General features: G+C 39.1%; 1 pseudogene; it reads right to left on the reverse strand.

The window, feature by feature from the left end:
- Nucleotides 1-13,543: 13,543 nt before the first annotated feature.
- Nucleotides 13,544-23,582, reverse strand: part of LOC126474798 (F-BAR domain only protein 2-like) — a 118,142-nt pseudogene continuing 108,103 nt past the window's right edge.

Genomic DNA, 23,582 nt, shown 5'->3' on the forward strand with positions numbered 1-23,582 from the left:
CACATCTGAAGTTACTTCTACATCTGTTGATGACTCTCCATCTGAAATAACATGATGTATCTTCCCTACCAAAAAATGCTCAATCCAGTCACAAATTCCACTTGATGCCCTGTATGACTGTACTTTTGATAATAAGCATAAGGATAGTACAGAGTCAAATGAAATACTGCCTTTATCTATTTGTCTTTCAGAAAGTCATGTGAGGTAAGAGGGAGTTGGGTTTCACAGGATCAATGTTTGTAGAATACATGCTGGTTGACATGTAGGCTAATAGGCCATTCAGATCAAGATTCCTCATTATTTTTTAGCTCAGAATATTTTCGAAGATTCTACATAAATGGATGTCAAGAATGTTGCATGGTTGTTCTGAGATCATTTCTGCTACACTCCTTGTAGACAGGTGTGACTTATGGTTTCTTCCAATTATTGGTCACAGTATTTTGTCTGAGGGATCTGTGGTATATATTATAGTTGAAGACGGGTAATCTCAGCTGCAGATTCAATATACGAGTGTTGGAACTTAAATAGTGGCAACTACTTATTTACAACCAATACAAAAGAGTTACATATTTGGACCTGTTACTGTACTTCAAAGTAGTCGCCAGCATTGTGTAGAACCCGTTGCCACCAATGTGAAAGGCATAGTATACTGTTATCAGAGCCTGTTCTGTTGATGGTGCAAATGGAGTGGTGTAAAGTTATGGTGATTCTCATATACAACTGTGAAGGTGTTATCCTAATGTATTACATTCCTCCACAGCAGACCATCAATGCACAGCATTACTGTTCATTTTTGGAACATCACCTGTGATCAATTTTGTGAAAGCAGCAGCAATGATTTCTGCACAACCCACCCATCATTTTGCATGACAATGTGCGGGTGCATACAATGCAAGCTGTGGCTGCTATGTTCAGTCAATGGGACTGGGAAGTACTGTACCGTCCACCATACTCCCTGGACTTAAGTCCTTGTGACTTTGATTTGATTCCGAAGATGAAGGAACCACTTTGTGGCATTTGCTTCAGATCTGTTCCAGAGATTCGACAAGCAGTAGACTGCTCCATTTGCACCATCAACAGAACAGGCTGTGCTAATGGTATACTACACCTTCCACATTGTTGGCAACAGGCTCTACTTTGAAGGACAGTAATGGGTGCAAACATGTAACAGTTTGTGTCGGTTGTGAATAAATATTTGCCACTGTTTAACTTCCAACTCTCATAAAATTTGTTAGTGATTGATTCCATCAGGCTTTATCTAGCCTTTGCAGATAGTGAAGGCAGTTTTACGTGTTCTAGTCATATTTGTCTGCTGTGTACATGTATTGTGCTTGTTTGAGGACACTGAGGGAATCAGAGCAGATGATGAATTTCTCAACATGAATTCATTCCCTATATTACAATGTTCTCAATATTGCATGTAATTCAGCATCAAATACAGTAAATTCATTTGGTGAATGACTCTGGAGGAGACACTCAGGGAAAGCCAATGTTCGACCACGGGAGTTTCCATGCTTTGGTCCATCAGAAGATATTGCCATATAATCAAGATGCTCCTTCGAAATGTCATGAAATATTAAGCAAAAGACATAGGGCATGTCCTCCTGCTTCAATAAATGAAATTACTTTAGGCCTCATCAGTAACAAGGGTAGCAGTTGGCCTCAACTCTTTGTTCCAGTTAAGGTTTCTCCTACAACATCTAGTGCTAAGTTGTGCTTCACATGGATCTTAAGTGAACTTGTGCTTGTAGATAATTTATGAAAATTTCCTTTCATGGCAGTGTGAGCAACATATACAAATGTTGATGATTCAGGAACACTTAAGAAACTGAACATATGACAAACCATGAGGAACTGGCACCTAATAGCCAGTGTTGGCTCCCCAGCCTCAGCAGAGAGACTGGTATAGGCATCCATGATCAACCAAATCCCCTAATGGCAGATAATGTCAGTAGTCTTTGGGTAGACTTACATTGCTCTATAAACTGTGAATCCACAGTCTAACCAGGATCATATGAAAGCTTTACAAAATTAGTAAAGACATACTTTGCCTCCTCTCCAAAATCTGTGTCAGTTTAGTTTAGTTTTTTGCTTGTTCTATGGATCATATCCAGAACAACTCACTTTGATGTGGATCATGTCTATCGGTTTACAAATAAGATACATTTTATTTCACCTTTTTTTGGGAGTGCATGTGGGATATTATTAACTCTTGTACTGGTATTTTGGCTGACAGCCATTCCCAAGCTAAGTTGTTTCCAAGACTTTTAAAGTACTTTACACACATGTGCATGCACATTTACTCCACAGTGTAAAATGCTTTAAAAATTTTGCAAGTGACGTGACTTGGGAATTACTGAAAGGTTGTCAGCCAAAATATTGGTACAAGAGTTAATGTATCCTGGATACACTCCCAAAAAATGGTGGAACATTTGACCCTCTGGAATAACTTCAAGGAAAACAAGATACATTTTCTCTGATAAGACATGTTTACATGATAGTCATTTGCATAACAAGATATTTCCCTTATTTCTTACCTTACCTTAATCTTACCTTAATCTTTAATAAAATACCTTAATCTGTAACAAAATTACATAAATGTAGCCTAATCTATTCAGAAATTTATCTATGAAGTAGTAGGAGCTGTCAAGCTGGAATCATCTTATTTAGTTTTTACAACTTTCATTAGCTGCCAGAACTTTAATTCACAAATAAGGTGGTCAAATTTTCTTTGACAATGTATTTTGTTCCTTCCTATGTAAGGATAAGGTTAATGTGTCAATAGTGGATGCTGTTTTTGTTCCTAGTATTATATTTGAGTGTTGCAATAATTTTCAAATACATGCAGTGTGAATAAGGACACCCGATATTACTCTTAGCAGTTTGTTTCTGTGCAATGGACATTTCATGTCTACATGTGACATTGTTCAAGAAAAATTGTTCCATATGACATAAATGAAGGAAGTAATCAAGATAAACTAATCCTCTAACAGTTTAGTCACTTGTTCCATATTACATAAATGAAGGAAGTAATCAAGATAAACTAATCCTCTAACAGTTTTGTCACAAAAATAAGCAATAACACATAGAGAAAATGGTCATGAACTCAAGAATTTGAGAAGATTTGAAATTTAAATGTAGGCTTCCATGGCTGTTGTCACTTTCAATAAAATTCTTCTGGGTTTTGGACTACATTGCCAACTATAAGATTCCAATGTTTTGGCGACTATTGCAAGACACCATCCTCAGGGTGTACTGCTAACTGCTGAATGGGCACTAGTTTGAATACTTATATACTATGGAGGAGTGCTGTCATTGGATATGAGTGTGAGGAGGAAGGATGTATTGTGTTCTTTATTAGTCTTTGCATTGCGTGTCGTCATTGGCAGAAATACTGTAGGACTTTCCTTTATTGCTTGCCATTGCTGGAAATCAGTGAATGGTAAATGGTTATGGATGTGTTGGTCAGTTTCAACGTGAAGTCTTTATTTACAAATGTACCCATGATGGACATAATTAACATTTTAGAGGAACCAATGGCACTCGAGATCTATGAGTTAGTGCACCACTGTTTGATGAGCACCTATTTCAGGTGGAAATGGGATTTCTATGAGCAGACAGATGGTGTAGCTATGGGTTCCCCTCTACTGCCTGTCGCAGCAGACATTTTTATGCAGGTGTTCAAAGAAATAGCACTCTAGTCCACCCCATTACATCCAGAATGCTGGCTATGATATGTTGATGACACTTTTGTCATCTGGCCACATGGAGAAGAAGAGCTTCAGAACTTCCACCAACATCTCAATCAGCAGCACAGCAAAATTCACTTCACCATGTAAATAGAAAAGAATGGGGTATTGCCTTTTCTCGATGTGGAAGTTTACCATGAGCCTAATGGGAAGCTTGGACACAGAGTTTATAAAAAGACCACCAACATAGACAGGTATGTATCCTCCCACCACCATCCTACACAAAAGAAATTGACCCTGCAAACTTTAACTAAGAGAGTCTATAGGATTAGTGGTGAACACAATCTTAAAGCTGAACTATAGAATCTCAGGTTAATTTTTGGAGCTAATGGCTACAACATGAGGATGATAAAGAAAACTATGGCACCAAAGGAGGAGGGCAATAGGGAAATGCAGAACGAAGCACAGAACACTGTCTGCTACCATACATACAAGGGGTCACTTAGCATCTGGGCAAAATTCTCTGTCAGGCAGGTATCAATCCGATTTTTTGTAGTAACAACAAAATAAAAGATGTTCTGGGCTCAACGTAAGATACTATTGACAAATTTCATACCACCAGAGTTTACGAAATCAGGTGTGAATGTGGACTGGTGTACATAGTCAAGACCAGGTGTCCAATAAGCACAAGGTTATCTGAACATGAGAGACATATCCGTCTCAAACAAAACAACAAATCAGCGGTGGCAGAACACCAGGATCAGTGAAGGATGAAGGCAATTTTGAGAGGCCCACATGCTGGTGAAACAGCCATTTAGCTTGAGGAGAAAGGTCAGAGAGGCTATAGAAATAGCCAAGTGACCTGACAATAGGAACAGAGAAGACGGGTACCAACTCCCAGCATTGTAGCTGCCAGCAGTGACAGCTTTGCGGAAGGACAGCTCTTGCATAGCAACAGGTGCGTGGTAGGCTACAGTGGCGGAGGGTATACAGAGTGCTGAGGTGCCCTAGTCAAGACTAGGCAGTTAGTAAACAGTGCTATGCTGCAGCTGCTGCTTAATTTCCTATTCACCGATTTCCACCAATGGCAAGCAATAAAGGAAACTCCAATGGAAAATGCCTACTTCTGCCAATGACAACACACAATGCAAAGTCCAATAAAGAGTACCTAATACCTTTCCTTCTCACCCTCATATTCAATGACAACACTCCTCCGTGGTATATATGTAATCAAACTAGCACCCATTCAGCAATTAGCAGTACACCCTGAGGAAGGCGTTTTGCAGTAGTCACTGAAACATTGGAATTTTATAGTTGACAATGTGGTCCAAAACCCAGAAGAATTTTATTCACAAGATTTGAAATATGATATTTTCAGTCAGCAGTGCTGACCAATATCCATTTTCAGCAAAGAAGCACTATTTCTGTGGTACCAGTGTGAGATTGGATATCATATTTTTTGCATGTAGCAAGAACAGGAATCATTCCAGAATTGAACCTGTGGAACACTAGCAGCAATTTGTCTCCACTCAAAAGAAGATTCAGCATGAGAGCTGTCTATCAAAATCCTTTGCTTCCTATTAATTGAATATGAAGTAAACCACTTATTCAATGTACCTAAAAAGTCATAAAAAATTTCTCAAATTTCCACAGTAAATACTATTGAGAGGTCCCAAAAATCCAGGTTGGTGAAATCTTGCCACACACACATATTTTACACATGGTCACTGAAATGGCAAATGGCATGGTCAGTCAAGAGCTCCTTTTGTAACACAAATCATTAGTTACTCAGAATATTGTATTTGGAAATATGTTCATTTGTTCTTAAATACAAATGCAACCCCACTGTGTGTGCTATTCTTGGGCATGGGTTGAATTAGTTGATGTTTGTCAGCAGCTTGAAATTGCTCTGACTATTGTCAAACAAATTCAAGCTGCTGCAAATAGGTGTGTGGGGAGGACTACTGGAAGTCATGTACCAGAGATACCAAAGGTACCTTAGGAACTATTCTCACCTGCAGATGCTTGGTCCTTGCAGCAAGTCCAGGAGCCATCACAGCTCGTCCACTTGACTGTGAGTGATATGTAAATAGTAGTTCTACGCCCCTGTACAGGGGAGGCAGAGGCCAGGGAGAAGCCAGGGTGTTATACCTATCCCCCTAACCAGATGCTGTCTTTCACTGAAACTGTCAGTGGTACACTCACACCACCTGTTGGGTTCTGTGTCCTGTGTCAAGGTGAGGCAAACAAAAAAGAGTAGGAGTTTATTAATCAAGGCATTTCAAACATTTGGTGAGTGATGGTACCACCTGAGGGGAATGGCAGTAAGGGATGGGAAGAAGCATGGGGTGCACTCATTATGTAGATCTGGGCTTCATTTAGCATACTGAACAGACTATTACAGCAACTATTGAGAAAATAGGGTGCAACCAACTGCAATATTTGTGCATGTCACAGCAAAGGATTCCCATTGTCTGGTTTCCAAGGTTAGACTTGGATTATTTCAGTGACTGGCAGAGAACCTTGAGAAGATCAGCCATGCTCACAGAGTTTCAAAAGAGCTCACCATTGGCAGCATTGTCCACAGAATTAATTTCTGAATCAAGTGGAAGGGTTGAACCAGAGTCTTCGAGAGTTCTGTGAGAAGCTTGGCTACGACTTCCTAGACTTGCACCAAAAGGTTGAGAATTGAAGAGTCTCCCCATTTGGATCAGGTGTGTACTACACATCAAAGTCTTCTACCCAGTTAGTTAATTGTGTGTGGTATACACACAAGGTTTTTTTTAGATTATGTGACTCTCCACCCACACAATATAACAACATCTATATGAGACCCAAAGATATCAGTGTAAGATTCAAAGAAATCCCCACCACCACAGGTGAGAGAATGAAAATTATCATGAATAACTGTTGAATCATTCTCAACCAGAGTTTAAAGTGCTCCCAAAAAGCAGTGGAGCTCACATAATACTAGTTAGAGAAAGCTGTTTAAAATAAAAAATTGATAACAGTAAGATTTTTGTGGAAAATTTAAGTATATGTAGAAAGGATAGGCTAATGGGAAATAGAGACAGTCTATCTGTCACAGTAGACAAGAAACTTAATTCCATCAAGGTAGAAATTGAAGCTGCATTTTAGACTGTCTAAGAAAATCTTAGTATCAGGTTTAGGCATAAACTCTTAATTGGATCCTTCTTTCAGTCACAAGACTCACCTTGAAGTAACCAAAATGTTTACAGGAAACATCTATGCAGATGACACAGCTGTTGCTACATAGGGAGCAACATTTGAAGAAGTGGAATTCAAGCAACATTTACTCTCAAAGAACTTGCGATCTATTATGATAACAACCACTTGCAACTCAGGTGTGTGTGTTCCACCTAAACAATAAGGTGGCAAGCAGAAAGCTGAACATTACCTAGAAAAAACACAGTCTAAACCACTGTGTAACTGTCAGTACCTGGGGTTAGAGCTGGATCATGCCTTAACCTACAAACAACAGTGTATAGATGCCAGACAGAAGGTATGTACCGAGAACATACTTAGCCACAGACTGATAAACACTACATGGGGAGTGCAGCCCAGCATCTTCTGCATGTCTTCACTTGCTCAGTGTGTCTCTGTTGCAGAGTATGCCACACCAGTCTGGAGGAAGTCTGCTCATGCTAACCAAATTGATATGGCTCTTGAAGAGACAGGCCACATAGCCACAGCGTGCCCAATACCAACCCCAGACAATAAGATCTTTCCACTCATGAGAGTAGCACCTTCAGATATAAGAAGCAGAGACTGAAAAGAAGAAGCAGGAAGCAGATCCAAGGCATCCATCATTTGGAACTCACCACTGTACATCACAGCTGAAATCTAAAGAAAGTTTCCTACTTACAACAGCAACAGTTCCAAGTTCAACAGAAACCTGCTGAACTGAGCTGGAGAATTACGAACATGAAAAGAGAAGCTATCAGGTTGTATGCAATACTTCTATCTGCTGGAAGACTGTCAAAAGGGCGAGAATAAGAGGTGACAAGGCACAAGGCTAATTTGAAAGAGTGTGATATGAGTGATGATGAATTTTGTGACTGTGGGGCAAGGTAGCACTCTGAGCACTTGTTGGCTTGCAGTAATCTGAGTGAACCTGTGACATAAAACTCTTGTTTGCAGGAAATAATGTACCATTCTGCCTGCTGAACACTGTGAAATTCTCTTTAATTAATATTACATTTTGTGTACTTTGGACTCAGATAAATGAATAAATAAACTTACATTCATGTCTGAAAGAACAGACGCTACTTAAATCCACATCTGTACAAGTATCACAAAATTTATTCATTGTCTGTGAATTCTCACAGTAGAGAGAATGAGATAATAAGGAATGAAGACCAACGTTGCTATTGTCATATGCCCACCTAGGCTTGTAATACTTGCATAAATGTCTAAGAGAACAGACACCGCTGATGATGCACAGCTGTACAAAAAAATTAGATATTCATTTGTTGACTGCAAATTCCTGTGGGAATAGGATCTCCTGGCAATGACATATCAACTAAATAGCAGAAACAGTTCTTTTCAGAGCTCATTAACAAGAGACATTGGACCAACTATCAGACTCCTTCAACTGAATATCGAAAGCATTAGCAGGGGAAAGTGTGACTACCTGTCAAAATTTTTGCTGGACAACAATATCGATGTCGTTGCCATTCAAGAAACTCGTGTTTCCAGCGAAGAAATATTCTGAAGCCGAGGTCGAATTCCTGGATATTCTGTACTTGGTGTAACTTACCACGAGGTGTATGGAATTGCTACGTATGTCCGTAACAACATAAACGAAGCTTCGCTGATTTCTGTAAGTGTGGAGGCAGATATACATACAGTTGTCATACAATTGCACGGCATTACTATTACAAATGTTTACAAACCCCCAAAACAACATGGCCTGATTTTGTCCTACACACAGCAGAACATCCTGCAATTTACATAGGAGACTTCAATAGTCACCATGAACTTTGGAAGTACTCTCAAAACGATGAAAATGGGAGCATGCTTGCAGAATGGATCGAAGAGAATAATCTTCATCTAGTGTTTGATGCCAAAGATCAAGGCACTTTCAGGTCAGCTGCTTGGGACAAGGATTCAAATCCTGACTTATGCTTTGTTAGCTGCAACGAAACTGGCTTTCCCATCAATACCACAAGGAAAGTGATAGATGCCTTTCCTCACAGCCAACACAGACCTGTAATAATACAAATTGGCTGCACTGTTCCTGTCATACGATCAACTCCGCATGCTCGATGGAATTTCCAGAAAGCCGACTGGATGAAGTTTTCAACGGAACTGGATAAGACCATTCGATGGATACCTCCATCACATAATAACTATCAACGCTTCATTGGTGCAGTAACAGCAACAGCTAAAAAGTGTATGCCAAGAGGATACCGAAAAGAATATATTCCAGGATGGAATGAGGAAAGTGAAACACTGTATCAATACTTCCAGCAAAGTGGTGACCCAGAGATAGCTACGGAACTATTGTCCAGCTTGGACATGTCTCGGAGGCAGAAATGGGCAGAAACAGTCAAAACTATGGACTTTACCCACTCGAGCAGGAAAGCATGGAGTCTTCTGAGAAAACTGGGAGGAAGTGCACCAGCATGCAGAAAAAATTCCGAAGTAACACCAGACCAAATTGCTTCCCACATCATTACCACCTCAAGAATACCTCCTGACAAGAAACATACAAGACATATCAGACGACAGCTTCATGACCTTAAAAAGAAGGCATCTCCCTCATCTGAGTATACCCATCCCTTCACAGTTTCAGACATTGACTCTGGACTGAAGGACCTCAAACCTCTTAAGGCACCTGGATTCGATGGTATCCACCCAGAATTCCTGATCCATATGGGAGGAAAAGCTAAGAAATGGCTGGCAGAATTCTTCACTGACATCCTGCTGACTGGTCGACTTCCATCTGAGTTTAAAAAGGTGAAGATAATATCTGTTCTGAAACCTGGCAAACCCAGCAACAGGGTAGAAAACTATCGCCCCATTTCCCTACTCAGCTGCTGCTACAAGCTTTTTGAAAGGCTAATATGTAACAGAATAAGTAGCGCTATCTTAGAGAACGTTCCAGTTGATCAGGCAGGCTTCAGACCAGGGCGTAGCTGCTGCAACCAAGTATTGTCTCTCACATCCTTCATAGAGTCAGGATACCAAATGAAGCAGAAAACATCTGTGGCATTTGTTGATCTAACTGCCGCCTTCGACACTGTGTGGAGGGAAGGCCTTATCTACAAATTTCTCCGCATCATACCCTGCAGAACAATGGCTCGACTGATTAACAGCATGCTAAGTGATCGGAAGTTCCAGGTAATCACTGGAAGCAACGTAAGTAAGGAGAGGAAGCTGAACAACGGATTGCCTCAAGGATCAGTTCTCTCACCCTTACTGTTCAACCTATATCTATCTGATCTACCTGACACTTCGTCCAGAAAATACTGCTATGCCGATGACCTGGCTCTAGCCGTCAAACACCAGGAAATGAAGACAACAGAAGAGATTTTAGCCAATGACCTGTCTGCATTAGACAATTACTTCAAAATCTGGAGACTCCAACCCAGTGTGAGTAAAACAGAAGTGTGTTGCTTCCATCTAAATAACCAGTTGGCGAACGTAAAACTGGAGGTAAGTTTCAGAGGCAGAATTCTTCATCACAACTGGAACCCAAAATATCTTGGTGTCATCCTGGATCGTACACAATGCTTCAAACAACACCTTCTTAACTTAGCTCAAAAGCTGAGGACTCGAAACAACATCCTCCATAAGCTATGCGGAACTACCTGGGGATCTTCAGCAACCACCCTGCGAACTTCAGCTCTGGGCTTGGTATACTCAAGTGCTGAGTATTGTGCACATGTTTGGATGAATAGTCATCATACAAGGCTTGTTGATACCCAGCTGAATACGACAATGCGCATAATATCTGGCACAATCAGATCTACTCCAGTTTATTGGCTTCCACTGTTAACCGGTATAATGCCTCCTGATCTACGCAGATGTACTGCCCTTATGAGAGAATTCCACAAGATCTCCAGGAATTCTAACCTACCCGTGCATAGCGACCTGCCACTTTTAAATCGCAAGAGACTGAAATCACGTCATCCAACTCTGTGCGATGCTGCTGACATGGTTGCTAAGAATTTCAAACCTCTTGAAGAATGGAAAGGTCGGTGATAAGCAGTGACAGATGTGCACCTGCATCTTCTCAGGTGCTAAACTTCCAAGTGGATTCGACTTACCACGCAAGACGTGGTCTACTCTCAACAGAATCCGTACCAGCCATGGGCGATGCAGGGATGCTCTCTTTAAGTGGAACAAGCTGCCTGATCCAGCTTGTGACTGCGGGGCTCCATACCAGACTGTTCACCACATTGTCAGTGAATGCAGGATTCGAGCCTATCACAGCGCCAAAGAGGACTTCCTGCTAGCAACTCCAGATGCAGTGCGCTGGATTGAAGGACTGGATATTCAGTTGTAAAGACAAACTTAAGTTTCTTGTGTGTCAATATGTACATATGTATATGTAATTTCATGATATGTCTGTATTAGCTATACGCTAAATAAAAAATCCTGTGGGAATCCAAGTAATGATGTAAGCATTAGGTGATGAATATAGTGGACTGTGATACAAGGATGTAGACAGTTTGACACATGGAAGTTTGGGTCAGTCCAGGGGCTGTGCATGCATAGCCAAAGTGGTTATGGTGACTGCTTGTGATAAGCTCTAAATCCAGTTTTGAGTCCCAGTCCAGAACAAATTTTCATATGTTATTATTAGGTAGTGAGTCTATACCTAATACAGCTGATATCAAGGAATTCACAGTCAATGAATAAATTTTAAAATAAATAAAGTCAGTTTGATGTTATGTAAGTTCCCCAATCATAAAACAGTTGTCAGAGGAGATTTTAATGATCCAGTAATCAATTGGGACAATTATGATTTTGTTAGTGTTGGTTTTTACAAGGTATCCTGTGAATCCTTACTAAATACCTTATCTGAAAACTATACAGAACAAGTATTTTACAAGCCCATTCATAATGGAAATATAGTGGATCCAATGGCAACAAATGGACATGTCTTCTTTGAGGATATCCACACTGGAATTGGCATTAGTAACCTAGAAGCAAAGGCAGCAACTGTTATTATCAAAGTATAAAGGGCAATTAAAACAAGCAGAAAGATTTATATGTTCAGGAAACTTCAGCGCCTGATCAAAATACTGAAGAACCCAGAAGACATGGTTGGATGTTAATGTAACTTCATACATGAACACACCATCTGCTGGTATGTAAATTATCAAAGTTGCGATTCTTTGTTACAGGAAGAATGGCTACCAGAATTCATTACTATTGTTTGTGTTTTGTATTGTTAACAGGCCTGGTTGACTGAATACATCAACAAAATATCAGTTTTCAATTTTTGAAAATGCAATGTAACTGAATAGATAATAAAAATCTATTCACTGAAGTAGTTGCAGGAGAACACACACATACCAAGGTTAAGGAAGTTTGCAAGCTTTTGGAGCCAATGGCTCCTCCTCCTAGCAGAAGGGCTGAAGAGGAATAAAGAGAAAGGGATGGTGAGGTTTACAAAAGGTGGAGAGTATGGAAAAGTCACCCAGAACCCCAGGTCAGAAGAAACTTACCAGACAGGACGAGAGAGAAAGAATGATTCAGTCTAGTATGTGTTTGTTTTCTTGCTGCTGCTTCTTAGTAGACCTTTTATCTGTTCAGTTACACTATGTTTTCAATAAAAGGCCTGGTAGGGTATATAAATGGCATGAATGGCATCAGATGTTGAACGATAACTGTGAAGGACCTGGACATTCCATACACTCATGTAAGACAGCATTATCAGCAGCTGAAAGAGTTTCATTTGCTGGCTGGTCAAATCGTGCAATATCTAGATTTGTGGGGCCTTCAGATGTGATAATGACCAGAGGTTGGCCTACTTGGGAACATGACACCATGCATACTCATTGTGAAAGTTCTGGTTGACCCTGTATGAACACTGCAAGGGAAGATCAGCATACTGTGCACCAGCTACACTGTAACCTCTTCACATCTGTGCCTGCCATACAAGAACAAGTAATGGACTCCCTGCAACACTCTGTGTCATCCCACACTAATGGTGGCAGCCTAGCAACTGCTGGACTAGGGAATTACCCAGGCATGGCTAGGCTGCATTAGTACCAAAACAAATGACTGCATTTGGGACAGTGCCATGGCTGGGAAGCATGGACTGTTGATTAATGGTGTTGCAATGTATTCAATGATGAACTGTGTTTCTGCACTACATTGGATGACCACTGTATGATGGCAACTTGGGATGAACTTCCGTTTGTCCATTGTTTTGAAGGGAGCCACCAGGCATATTGCAGTATTCTCCCTCCCCCAGTTAGCCTCAAGGAATCATTGTCTATTTTATATGGAACAGTTACGTATGTTGGTAAGTTTTAACTGAAATGTCTTTCATAGTAACAGCATTATTTCACACATAATTTTGCAATGAATTTAAAATTCAAATAAATGTTGAGTATGACTTAGATCATTACAAACAGCAAATTTGGCAAATTAACTTTTTGAAACACACAACAGCAAATTTTCATTTCACTCACAGTGTTTTCTCATATACACTCCATACTTACACACAAACACTGTAAATGGAACTAAACAGCATGGAACTTATGAGTTTCCAAGAAACAGCACAGTTGATAGCATTCTGATTCTGGTGGAGTTCCTTGGGTCTGGGACACCATCATACATATAACTGTCTGAGACAAATCTTCATTTCATCTTCATTTCACTAGATACTGTCTGTAGCCATAACCAACCAGCTTAAATTCCAAGCCCAACAAGGAAGTGCCTTCACAGTTAAATGTGCTGCTATAGAGCTTTGATTTCTTGGTTCATTAGTTATTTCTGAACACACCCTCTGGGAACCAGCACCATGATTTTTACTGTGTTGGGAGAGTTCCATGAACTTCCATAAATCATGGCTATTTGGCATAGATTCCATAGTTTTGCCACCACCATCAACTGGGACAGCTACTGTGAGATTAAGCAGAAGAAAGACTGAAGACATTCCATGACTATTATATTTATAGTCAATTATGAGGCCAGTATGGCTGGATTCATATTTCCAATAGGCTGCCAGCTGGGAAGGTCAAGATCCTGCTACACTTTTTAGCTTTATCTTGTACTGTAAAATATCTACATTAAAGTAGAATGCTGATGGGTTCTGACATCATTGCCTTTTCAAGTACAGTACTTGGAGTGTCCTGACTTGGGGCACTTTCGCTGTAAGTCAGTTGATTGGACTCAAAAATCAGTTGACACACTCAGTTTATGTCCACAAATGTGTTTCTGCAATCAATTAGCACTTTTTTTTTTTTTTTTTTAAAAAAGGTCCTTCTTGAAAATAAAGGAATGACTTCTTTGACAACCTAAGTTTTTTGGAGAATAACTCAAGTAAATCTCTGTTTGAGACTATCTTCTGAAAAGTTTTCTTACAAATGGTAAAGACTATCTCCTCAGACATTAACAGTAGGGAGAAAATTAAAGTTCCAGCTCACAAGCAATACAAGGAGTTCCAGCATTGGTTGTAATATGTGGTGGTCTTGGGTGGCAAGGGCGATGTCAAGTCTGGGTGGCGGTGTGGTGCTGGCGATCTTCTAGTTCTGTTGTCAGAAATGGAACTGCCTGCTGCTTGCTGTGAGGGCAATTTTTCTACCTTTGTGGCAAATGAGTGAAGTTTGGCTGGTGTGCCTGTGGAGCTGGACCAATGACCCACATAGTGATGCTACATTGTGAGTTGGTGATGTTGCAAGAGATCTCAAAAACACGTCCGTACTGTCATGTATTGATTGGTTAGAGTCAATTGTGATGAGCTGTTTATTGGCTAGCATTCCCACAAGCATAAGTGTGTTACAAATTCTAGATGGAAACTGTGCAGGACTTAGACTGTTAGAAAGTACAGTAATAATTCCAGCAGGAAATGAGGGCACTGTGCCACTGGAAAACTTTATGTGATACTTTGTTTCATAGTAAAAGGTGGTGGTCCTGATGATGAACCTGCTGTAACATCAGCTGTGCAGAACTCCAAGCTTCTAACACTATTCACACAGGAAATTGGAGCTGGACTCATTCTCCCATGTGTAGATGGGCCCTCCCCTCATCTTGATGATGAACTTGTAACTGCAGCGATGCCCTATGTGGATGTGGTTGTTTTCAATGACTGCATTGATGGTAATGCTAGCTGTTGCATTTCACCAACATCAGAAAAATATCTCCCAGATCTGCATAGTGTGATGTTGTTTATGCAGATGGGCTGCTAACTGTAGGCTGAGTTGGGCACTGTAGCAGTGTATATGGATGATTTCCTGTTGTGTTTGAGGCACTAAATGCAGTCAGACATACTTTGGAAGAGATACAATCCCAAAAGATCACTACTTGGTTTCTCAACTAGTTGTTAAGAGACAGACTGTGAGCATTTGATATGAGACTCAAAGTCAGTAGATGAATCTCTTTTTGTTGTAACTGTAGCTACTGATGAAAGCAACATGTTTTCCTCCACTGGACAGAACTCGTTAACACTGGCACTCATTGGAGCAGACCTTTCGCTTAATTTATGATTGTCACACAAATTTTGTGTTCCTTTTCATCATATGCATCAGTGTCTGAGCTTCAATAAAAGCTCCCTTTATCAAATTCCTAAGGACAAGGTTTAGGTTGATACAGTAGCCCTCCTCATCCACTTTAGGAGTTTGTGTCCCTGACTTCCTATTGTCATCTTTGTCTTCCCTGGAAGCATCTAAACTTCCATTCTTTACATCTGACTTGTCTTCTTTGCTGCTAGAATTATCTGTGCCTACTATCTTCTTTTTTGCCTTCTCTTTCTTTTGCTTCTCACACATGATTCTTAAAAACCCTTCTTTCTTTGAAGGCTTTTTGTCAAAAAATGGTTCTAATGGCTCTGAGCACTATCGGACTTAACTTCTGAGGTCATCAGTCCCCTAGAACTTAGAACTACTTAAACCTAACCAACCTAAGGACATCACACACATCCATGCCCGAGGCAGGATTCGAACCTGTGACCGTAGCGGTCGTGCGGTGTTCCAGACTGTAGCTCCTAGAACCGCTTGGCCCCCCCCCCCCCCCCCCCCCCCCCGTCCGGTGAAGGCTTTATATCATTCATTGTATTTTTGAGTAATCTTGCACCTGTCTCATAATGGATGAAAGCCCTGATATCCTAAATTCCTCAAATTAAATTATACATGGTCTTCCTAAGCCAGTGTATTTCATCAAAATGAACTGTTCAAGTAGTTTTTCAGCAGTCATTTCCAAACACTGACGTTTGAAGTCAATATGTTTGTGTCTAATGAGTTCATGGTTGTGCTGGAGATCATCAGCATAAGTGCTGAGGAGTTCTTTCATCTGTTTCAGATCAGCGCCCTCAATTTTTTGATAAATCGAGAAAGCCAATATCATTTTCCTTTCAAATTCTTTCTTAATCATCTTGTATTTGTCTACCAGTGCTTTAAACTCTTCCTGCACATTCTTGAATTTTATTTCTTATTTTTCCAGATCCTTAGGTGATGCATTTTCTTTTCTTTTTTTTAACTTTTTTGTATTGGAAACCCCTTTGTGTGTATTTATCTTCAACCTTCTGTAATACTGGGGCTGGTGATTAAATAGCTTGGACCACTTCCAACATGCTTCCTTCATCCTCTTTAATCAATTTATGTATTTTCTTTGGCGTATCTACTAACTTCCTTCACAATTTCAGTAACTTTCTTTACCATCTGCATGCCAAAATTTGACAATTTCTCTGCTGAAGAGTGTATAACTTACCAAACTTGAGCAAATGTTGTAACTGGTAGTGATTGAGAGAACTTGGATGGCTCAGTGGTATGCCACAGAAATCATGTGTTACCTTTCATGAGGCAATATTATGGCACAACTTTTGCACCCAAAAGTGATGGTCTTTTGGGATTTTCTGAGAAACTACCCATGAGCTAAAAGTGCTTTTATAAGCTGTTTAATGTCCACCCTAGAACATAATTAATGCACAAGAACCAATCAACTTGCTCAATTTGCATGGGCTGGAGGAAGTGTATAATATTTAAATTTTGACTCTCTACTGTAGGATAGCAACATGTATAGCTATATAAATGATCACTAGGATAAGGGCTAACTAAAATCTCTTTATTGTTTGAACCTGAGATATGGCCCCCTAGAAAATCAAATTTTTGTGCATGGCATTTTGAAACATTTTAATACTGTGCACTTTCATGCACAGAGTGATAGCAAATACTTCACCTCTCAAAAAGTCTGAATGAACTAGGAACTGTAGCAGATCTTAAGAATTGTAATTGAACTGTCAATTACCACACATCATAAAAACCCAAACCGAGATCTCAGGTAGCCATGATAACTTTACAAGAGTGACTATATTTTATCAACAAGTTAAAGATGCTCTTTTTGCTGTATAAGTTTTGTTTCCTTGTGAGCTATTAGGTACAAAGATCAAAACTTATGAATGTCTGTGCTGCATATTAATTTGCAAACAAGTAAGTGGCGTGAGAAAAATGACCTCAAATTTAACATTGCAACTACAGGAGGTCAGGAGGACCAATGTTCCCTTAAAAGGTAGATTAAACTGATTTGTCTCTCATGTTTTAATTCAATAAATTTTAAGTTTTCAGTGTACTTTTCATAGTGTCATTTAGAAAGAACAATTAATAGGATGAAAGTGATTCATGATATAAATTAACATGTTTCCCTGTATATTAATTTGTATCCAAAATTTCTTGTAGCACATGCAAAAAATCACAAAATGCAAACCACTGATACCTGGTCTTTATGCATATTATTGATCAAAACCATATTAGTGTATGCATAGTTTGCATTTTTCCACTCCCAACTTACATATGCAGTTCTTCCATGGAGTAAATAAGCTGTCTTAAAAATTTGGTCTGAAATAGTAAAATGGCCATTGTGCTAATATATCTATGAAAATAATCAATGTTTGAAAATATAATGTAATTGGATTGATAAAAATCCTTTGTTGTTGTTGTTGTTGTTGTTTTAGTCTTCACTCCTGAGACTGGTTTGATGCAGTTCTCCGTGCTACTTTACCCTGTGCAAACTGCTTCATCTCCCAGTACATACTGCAGCCTACATCCTTCTGAATCTGCTTACTGTATTCATCTCTTTTTACCCTCCACACTGCCCTCCAATACTAAATTAGTGATCCCTTGCTGCCTCAGAACATGTCCTACCAACTGATCCCTTCTTCTAGTCAAGTTGTGCCACAAACTCCTCTTCTCCCCAATTCAGTTCAATACCTCTTCATTAGTTATGTGATCTACCTATCTAATCTTCAGCATTCTTCCGTAGCACCACATTTTGAAAGCTTCTATTCTGTTCTTTTCCAAACTATTTACCATCCATGTTTCACTTCCATACATAGCTACACTCCATACAAATACTTTCAGAAACGACTATCTGACATTTAAATCTATACTCGATGTCAACAAATTTCTCTTCTTCAGAAATGCTTTGCTTGCCATTGCCAATCTAAATTTTATATCCTCTCTACTTCAACCACCATCAGTTATTTTACTCCCCAAATAGCAAAACTCCTTTACTACTTTAAGTGTCTCATTTCCTAATCTAATTCCCTCAGCATCACCCGAGTTCACTCGACTGCATTCCATTATCCTCATTTTGTTTTTGTTGATGTTCATCTTATATCCTCCTTTCAAGACGCTGTCCATTGCATTCAATTGCTCTTCCAAGTCCTTTGCTGTCTCTGACAGAATTACAATGTCATCAGCAAACCTTAAAGTTTTTATTTCTTCTCCATGGATTTTAATACCTACTCCAAATTTTTCTTTTGTTTCCTTTACTGCTTGCTCAATATACAGATTGAATAACATCAGGGAGAGGCTACAACCCTGTCTCACTCCCTTCCCAACCACTGCTTCCCTTTCATGTCCCTCGACTCTTATAACTGCCATCTGGTTTCTGTACAAACTGTAAATAGCCCTTCGCTCCCTGTTTTTTACCCCTGCCACCTTCAGAATTTGAAAGAGAGTATTCCAGTCAACATTGTCAAAAGCTTTCTCTAAGTCTACAAATGCTAGAAACATAGGTTTGCCTTTTCTTAATCTAGCTTCTAAGAAAAGTCAGTATTGCCTCATGTGTTCCAATATTTCTACAGAATCCAAACTGATCTTCCCGAGGTTGACTTCTAGCAGTTTTATCATTCGTCTGTAAAGAATTCACGTTAGTATTTTGCAGCCGTGACTTATTAAACTGATAGTTTGCTAATTTTCACATCTGTCAACACCTGCTTTCTTTGGGATTGGAATTATTATATTCTTCTTGAAGTCTGAGGGTATTTTGCCTGTCTCATACATTTTGCTCACCAGATGGTAGAGTTTTGACAGGACAGGCTCTCCCAAGGCTGTCAGTAGTTCTAATGGAATGTTGTCTACTACAGGGGCCTTGTTTCAAGTTTGGTCTTTCAGTGCTCTGTCAAACTCTTCACGCAGTATCATATCTCCCATTTCATCCTCATCTACATCCTCTTCCATTTCCATAATATTGTCCTCAACACATTGCCCTTGTATAGACCCCTACATATTCCTTCCACCTTTCCGCTTTCCCTTCTTTGATTAGAACTGGGTTTCCATATGAGCTCTTGATATTCATACAAGTGGTTCTCTTTTCTCCAAAGGCCTCTGTAATTTTCCTGTAGTCAGTATCTATCTTACCTCTCGTGAGATAAGCCTCTGAATCCTTACATTTGTCCTCTAGCCATCCCTGCTTAGCCATTTTGCACTTCCTGTCGATTTCATTTTTGAGACGTTTGTATTCCTGTTTGCCTGCTTCATTTACTGCATTTATAAATTTTTCCTTTCATCAATTAAATTTAATATTTCTTCTGTTACCTAAGGATTTCTACTAGCCCTGGTCTTTTTACCTACTTGATCCTCTGCTGCCTTCACTACTTCATCTCTCAAAGCTACCCATTCTTCTTCTACTGTATTTCTTTCCCCCATTCTTGTCAGTTGTTCCCTTATGCTCTCCCTGAAACTCTGTACAACCTCTGGTTTAGTCAGTTTATCCAGGTCCCATGTCCTTAAATTCCCACCTTTTTGCAGTTTCTTCAGTTTTAATCTACAGTTCATAATCAATAGATTGTGGTCAGAGTCCACATCTGCCCCTGGAAATGTCTTACAACTTAAAACCTGGTTCCTAAATCTCTGTCTTACCATTATATAATCTGTCTTCTTCCATGTTTACAACCTTCTTTTATGATTCTTGAACCAAGTGTTAGCTATGATTAAGTTATGCTCTGTGCAAAATTCTACCAGGTGGCTTCCTCTTTCATTTCTTACCCCCAATCCATATTCTCCTACTATGTTTCCTTCTCTTCCTTTTCCTACTATCAAATTCCAGTCACCCATGACTATTAAATTTTCATCTCCCTTAATTATCTGAATAATTTCTTTTATCTCATCATACATTTCTTCAATTTCTTCGTAAAATCCTCTGTATATACCTTTATATGTGTATTCTCATGCTGCCACTTGGTGAGTGGATTTTTTTATCTAAAAGAAGGCTATCTGATGTACAACATCACTTACTCCAAGAGAATAAAGAGCTTAATATTATAATGGTCCCTAGCCGCTGTATTTGCTTCCCCAATGTTAAAGAAAATATAAATCATTCTGGCTGCTGGATTTTAATATATGAACACAACACAAGAACTGGACATTCTGTTCATTTATCGAACAGTAAGCTAGCTAAGATTCATAACATCCACTAATATATTGGCCACAGACTTTTCAACAGACTTCCAAAGACAGACCATTCTGTTTCCTGCAGTACATTTAAAATAGTCTTAGGAAAAAAAAGAATATTACTCAGTAAAAGAGAATGAGGAATCACATTCAACTGGGATAAAGTTCTGTCACACTAAGTTGTAACACCAGAGAATGCTAGAAAATACGAATAATCTATATCAAATGGTTTGTCAACAGATTCCTGCACATGTAATATCGACATTATATGTAACACAATATCATTGACACAAATGTCGTGAAATTTTACATATCTCTTCTTTTAGCTGTATAGGTAAATATTTTCACTAATAACATCTGCAATGTTCAAAGGTGAATAAAGAAATATATTTGTGAAGATCAGTTATGACAATCCTTCCATGGAATATGTTATTTTATTTTACTGTATATCATTCCACTTATTTGTTCTAACTGTATACTCATTTCTGTAAATATGGCACAGATCCAAGCAGAGCTACAGTTAAGTGAGGATTTCTTAAGCTGATGAGACATCTGCTGCATCACAAGTGAATTAGCAACATAATCATTACCATCTACTATGGTGGGATATCAACTAATAAAGTTGTGAGAAAAAGGGGAAAGTACAAACCAATGTGCAAAAGCCTATTCTTTCAGTCTACAAAAGAAAATCGAAATGAGAAACACCTTCACTGAAATGCTGTGTGGAATCTCCCTTCCATAATTTTACAGTAAATTTTGATATTAATATAATTAATAAACATTAATTCATAAACAAATGACTGTATGGCGGCTATTTGAATTGGATAGATTGCTGCTTGTCACACAGAGGAGGCAATGAATGGCAAGCAGGCACACTGAAAAGAATGCTGCTGTCAGACTAAGCCCTATTTTTTTCTGTAATCTTGTCTGGCACATGGTGTCCCACCTAATGTATATAGCACTAAAACTGACTTTCATGCTGTCACCCATCCTATTGCAAAACCTTCACCTTTTCCAATTCTGTCAGTCCCTCACCCTCACCAATTTGGTCCTTGATAACCATACAATCCAAGCTCAGACCATACTTGACAGCCTGTTACTCTGTGACCACAACATCCTGAGTGCCATCACTGTAATAGGAACTATTGTCCTTCACCAGCTGAATTAGCATTTCCAACACCCCCTGACCATGCCCTACTGGCATACTGGCATGCCCTACTGGCATAACCGGTTTCACTCTGGCAAACTACTTTTGCAGATCAATATCAAAGCTTGGAGGAAGCTGCATTTATGTAAAAGAAAACATAGACTATAAGATAATAGACTGTGTACATCACTTAGGAAGCAAAAGACACTTTGAAGCCTCAGCTATTGAAATAACATCAGGAAATAATAATGTGTGTTTACAGATCACCCAACAGCAATGTAAACATTTTCTTTAAAAAACTTGACCTTGCACTAGGAAAACTTAAAAATACTTGCAAAACTATAGTTCTGTGTGGCGATTTTAATATTGACCTCTTAACACACAGCCACCAAAAAGAAAAATCCCTTAATATTATTCAAGAATATAACCTGTGCGCTAAAATAAACTCCCCTACACACGTAACAAAAACTAGTGCTACACTTATTGATCCGATCTTTGTAAACACTGACATGCACACCTCAGAAAACTTTAATACCGACTACAGTGACCACAATGCACAGCTACTTGCCATATGCGGAAGTATTGATTTGTCTAGGAATGGAAATGTTATCTACAAGAGAAAATTCAGCATGCAAAATATTGAGCACTTCAAACATATGCTAAGTACCCACTCGTGGAATAAAATCTACAACAGTTACAACACAGATGAAAAGCTGGATAATTTCATGGAAATTTACAGACATTGTTTCAAAATTGCATTTCCAAAAAAGAAAATAATTTGTAAAGGCCCCAGCAAACCCAAACAGATAGCAGCCCTGAATTTGCTCACCACTTCAAAAAATACAAGTTAACTCTGAGTCATGTAATAAGGGAAGCAAAATTAAGGGAAAATGACAAACTTATTATGGAATCATCAAACAAAGCTAAGACAATGTGGAATATGGTATAGAGACTTACTGGAAAGGTGGAAACACACAAAAATATTGTATTGTCACAGGCGGGCAGCAAGATCACTGATCCAAAATTAATTGCTAATCACTTCAATTCTTACTACACCAATATTGCTCGTGAGTTAGCGAAGGAACAAATGGGAAAAACATCAAACAAAATATTACAGGAAATTTCTGGAAATAGTGTAACAAATACATCCATGTTCCTCCGTCCAATAAGTAGGGAAGAACTGTTAAACAGTATAAAGTCATTAAAAAATAAATATTCAGCCAGAGTCGACGATGTGCCAGACCTTATTATAAAAGTATCAGCTGAACAGATACTCGCACCACTGCTAGATATATGCAATTCTTCACTATCAAGTGGTATTTTCCCATGACAGTTAAAAACTGCAAAAGTTGTACCCCTTTACAAAAAGGGCGATCGGCAGCAGATGGTCAACTATAGGCCTGTGTCACTCCTATCAGGTTTTTCAAAAATCATTGAAAAACTTGTTCTGCTACAACTAACTGATTTCTTTAACAAAAATATATGATTTCAGGATGTCAGCATGGCTTCAGGCCTCAGTGCAGTACTGAAACAGCCACTTTTAGCCTCATAAATCGTATTTTAAATTCAGTGGATAATCACAAAAATGTTTCGGGGATTTTCCTGGATTTAACAAAAGCATTTGATCTAATAGACCATGAAATTCTCCTAAGAAAGTTAGAGTGGTTTGGTGTAAGAGGCCTGCCACACGAGTGGCTGAAATCCTACCTAGAAAATTGCTCTCAGATAACAAAGGTAAAACACATGGGAAAAAACGAACTCCAAGCTTATCAATCGAAATCTTCCACATTAACCCATGGTGTACCACAAGGATCAGTTTTAGGTCCCTTTCTCTTCCTAATTTTCATAAACGACTTCCCCCTACACGTTCAACAC

The sequence above is a fragment of the Schistocerca serialis genome, chromosome 4 (assembly GCF_023864345.2).
Source record: "Schistocerca serialis cubense isolate TAMUIC-IGC-003099 chromosome 4, iqSchSeri2.2, whole genome shotgun sequence".
In the NCBI taxonomy this organism is placed as follows: domain Eukaryota; kingdom Metazoa; phylum Arthropoda; class Insecta; order Orthoptera; family Acrididae; genus Schistocerca; species Schistocerca serialis.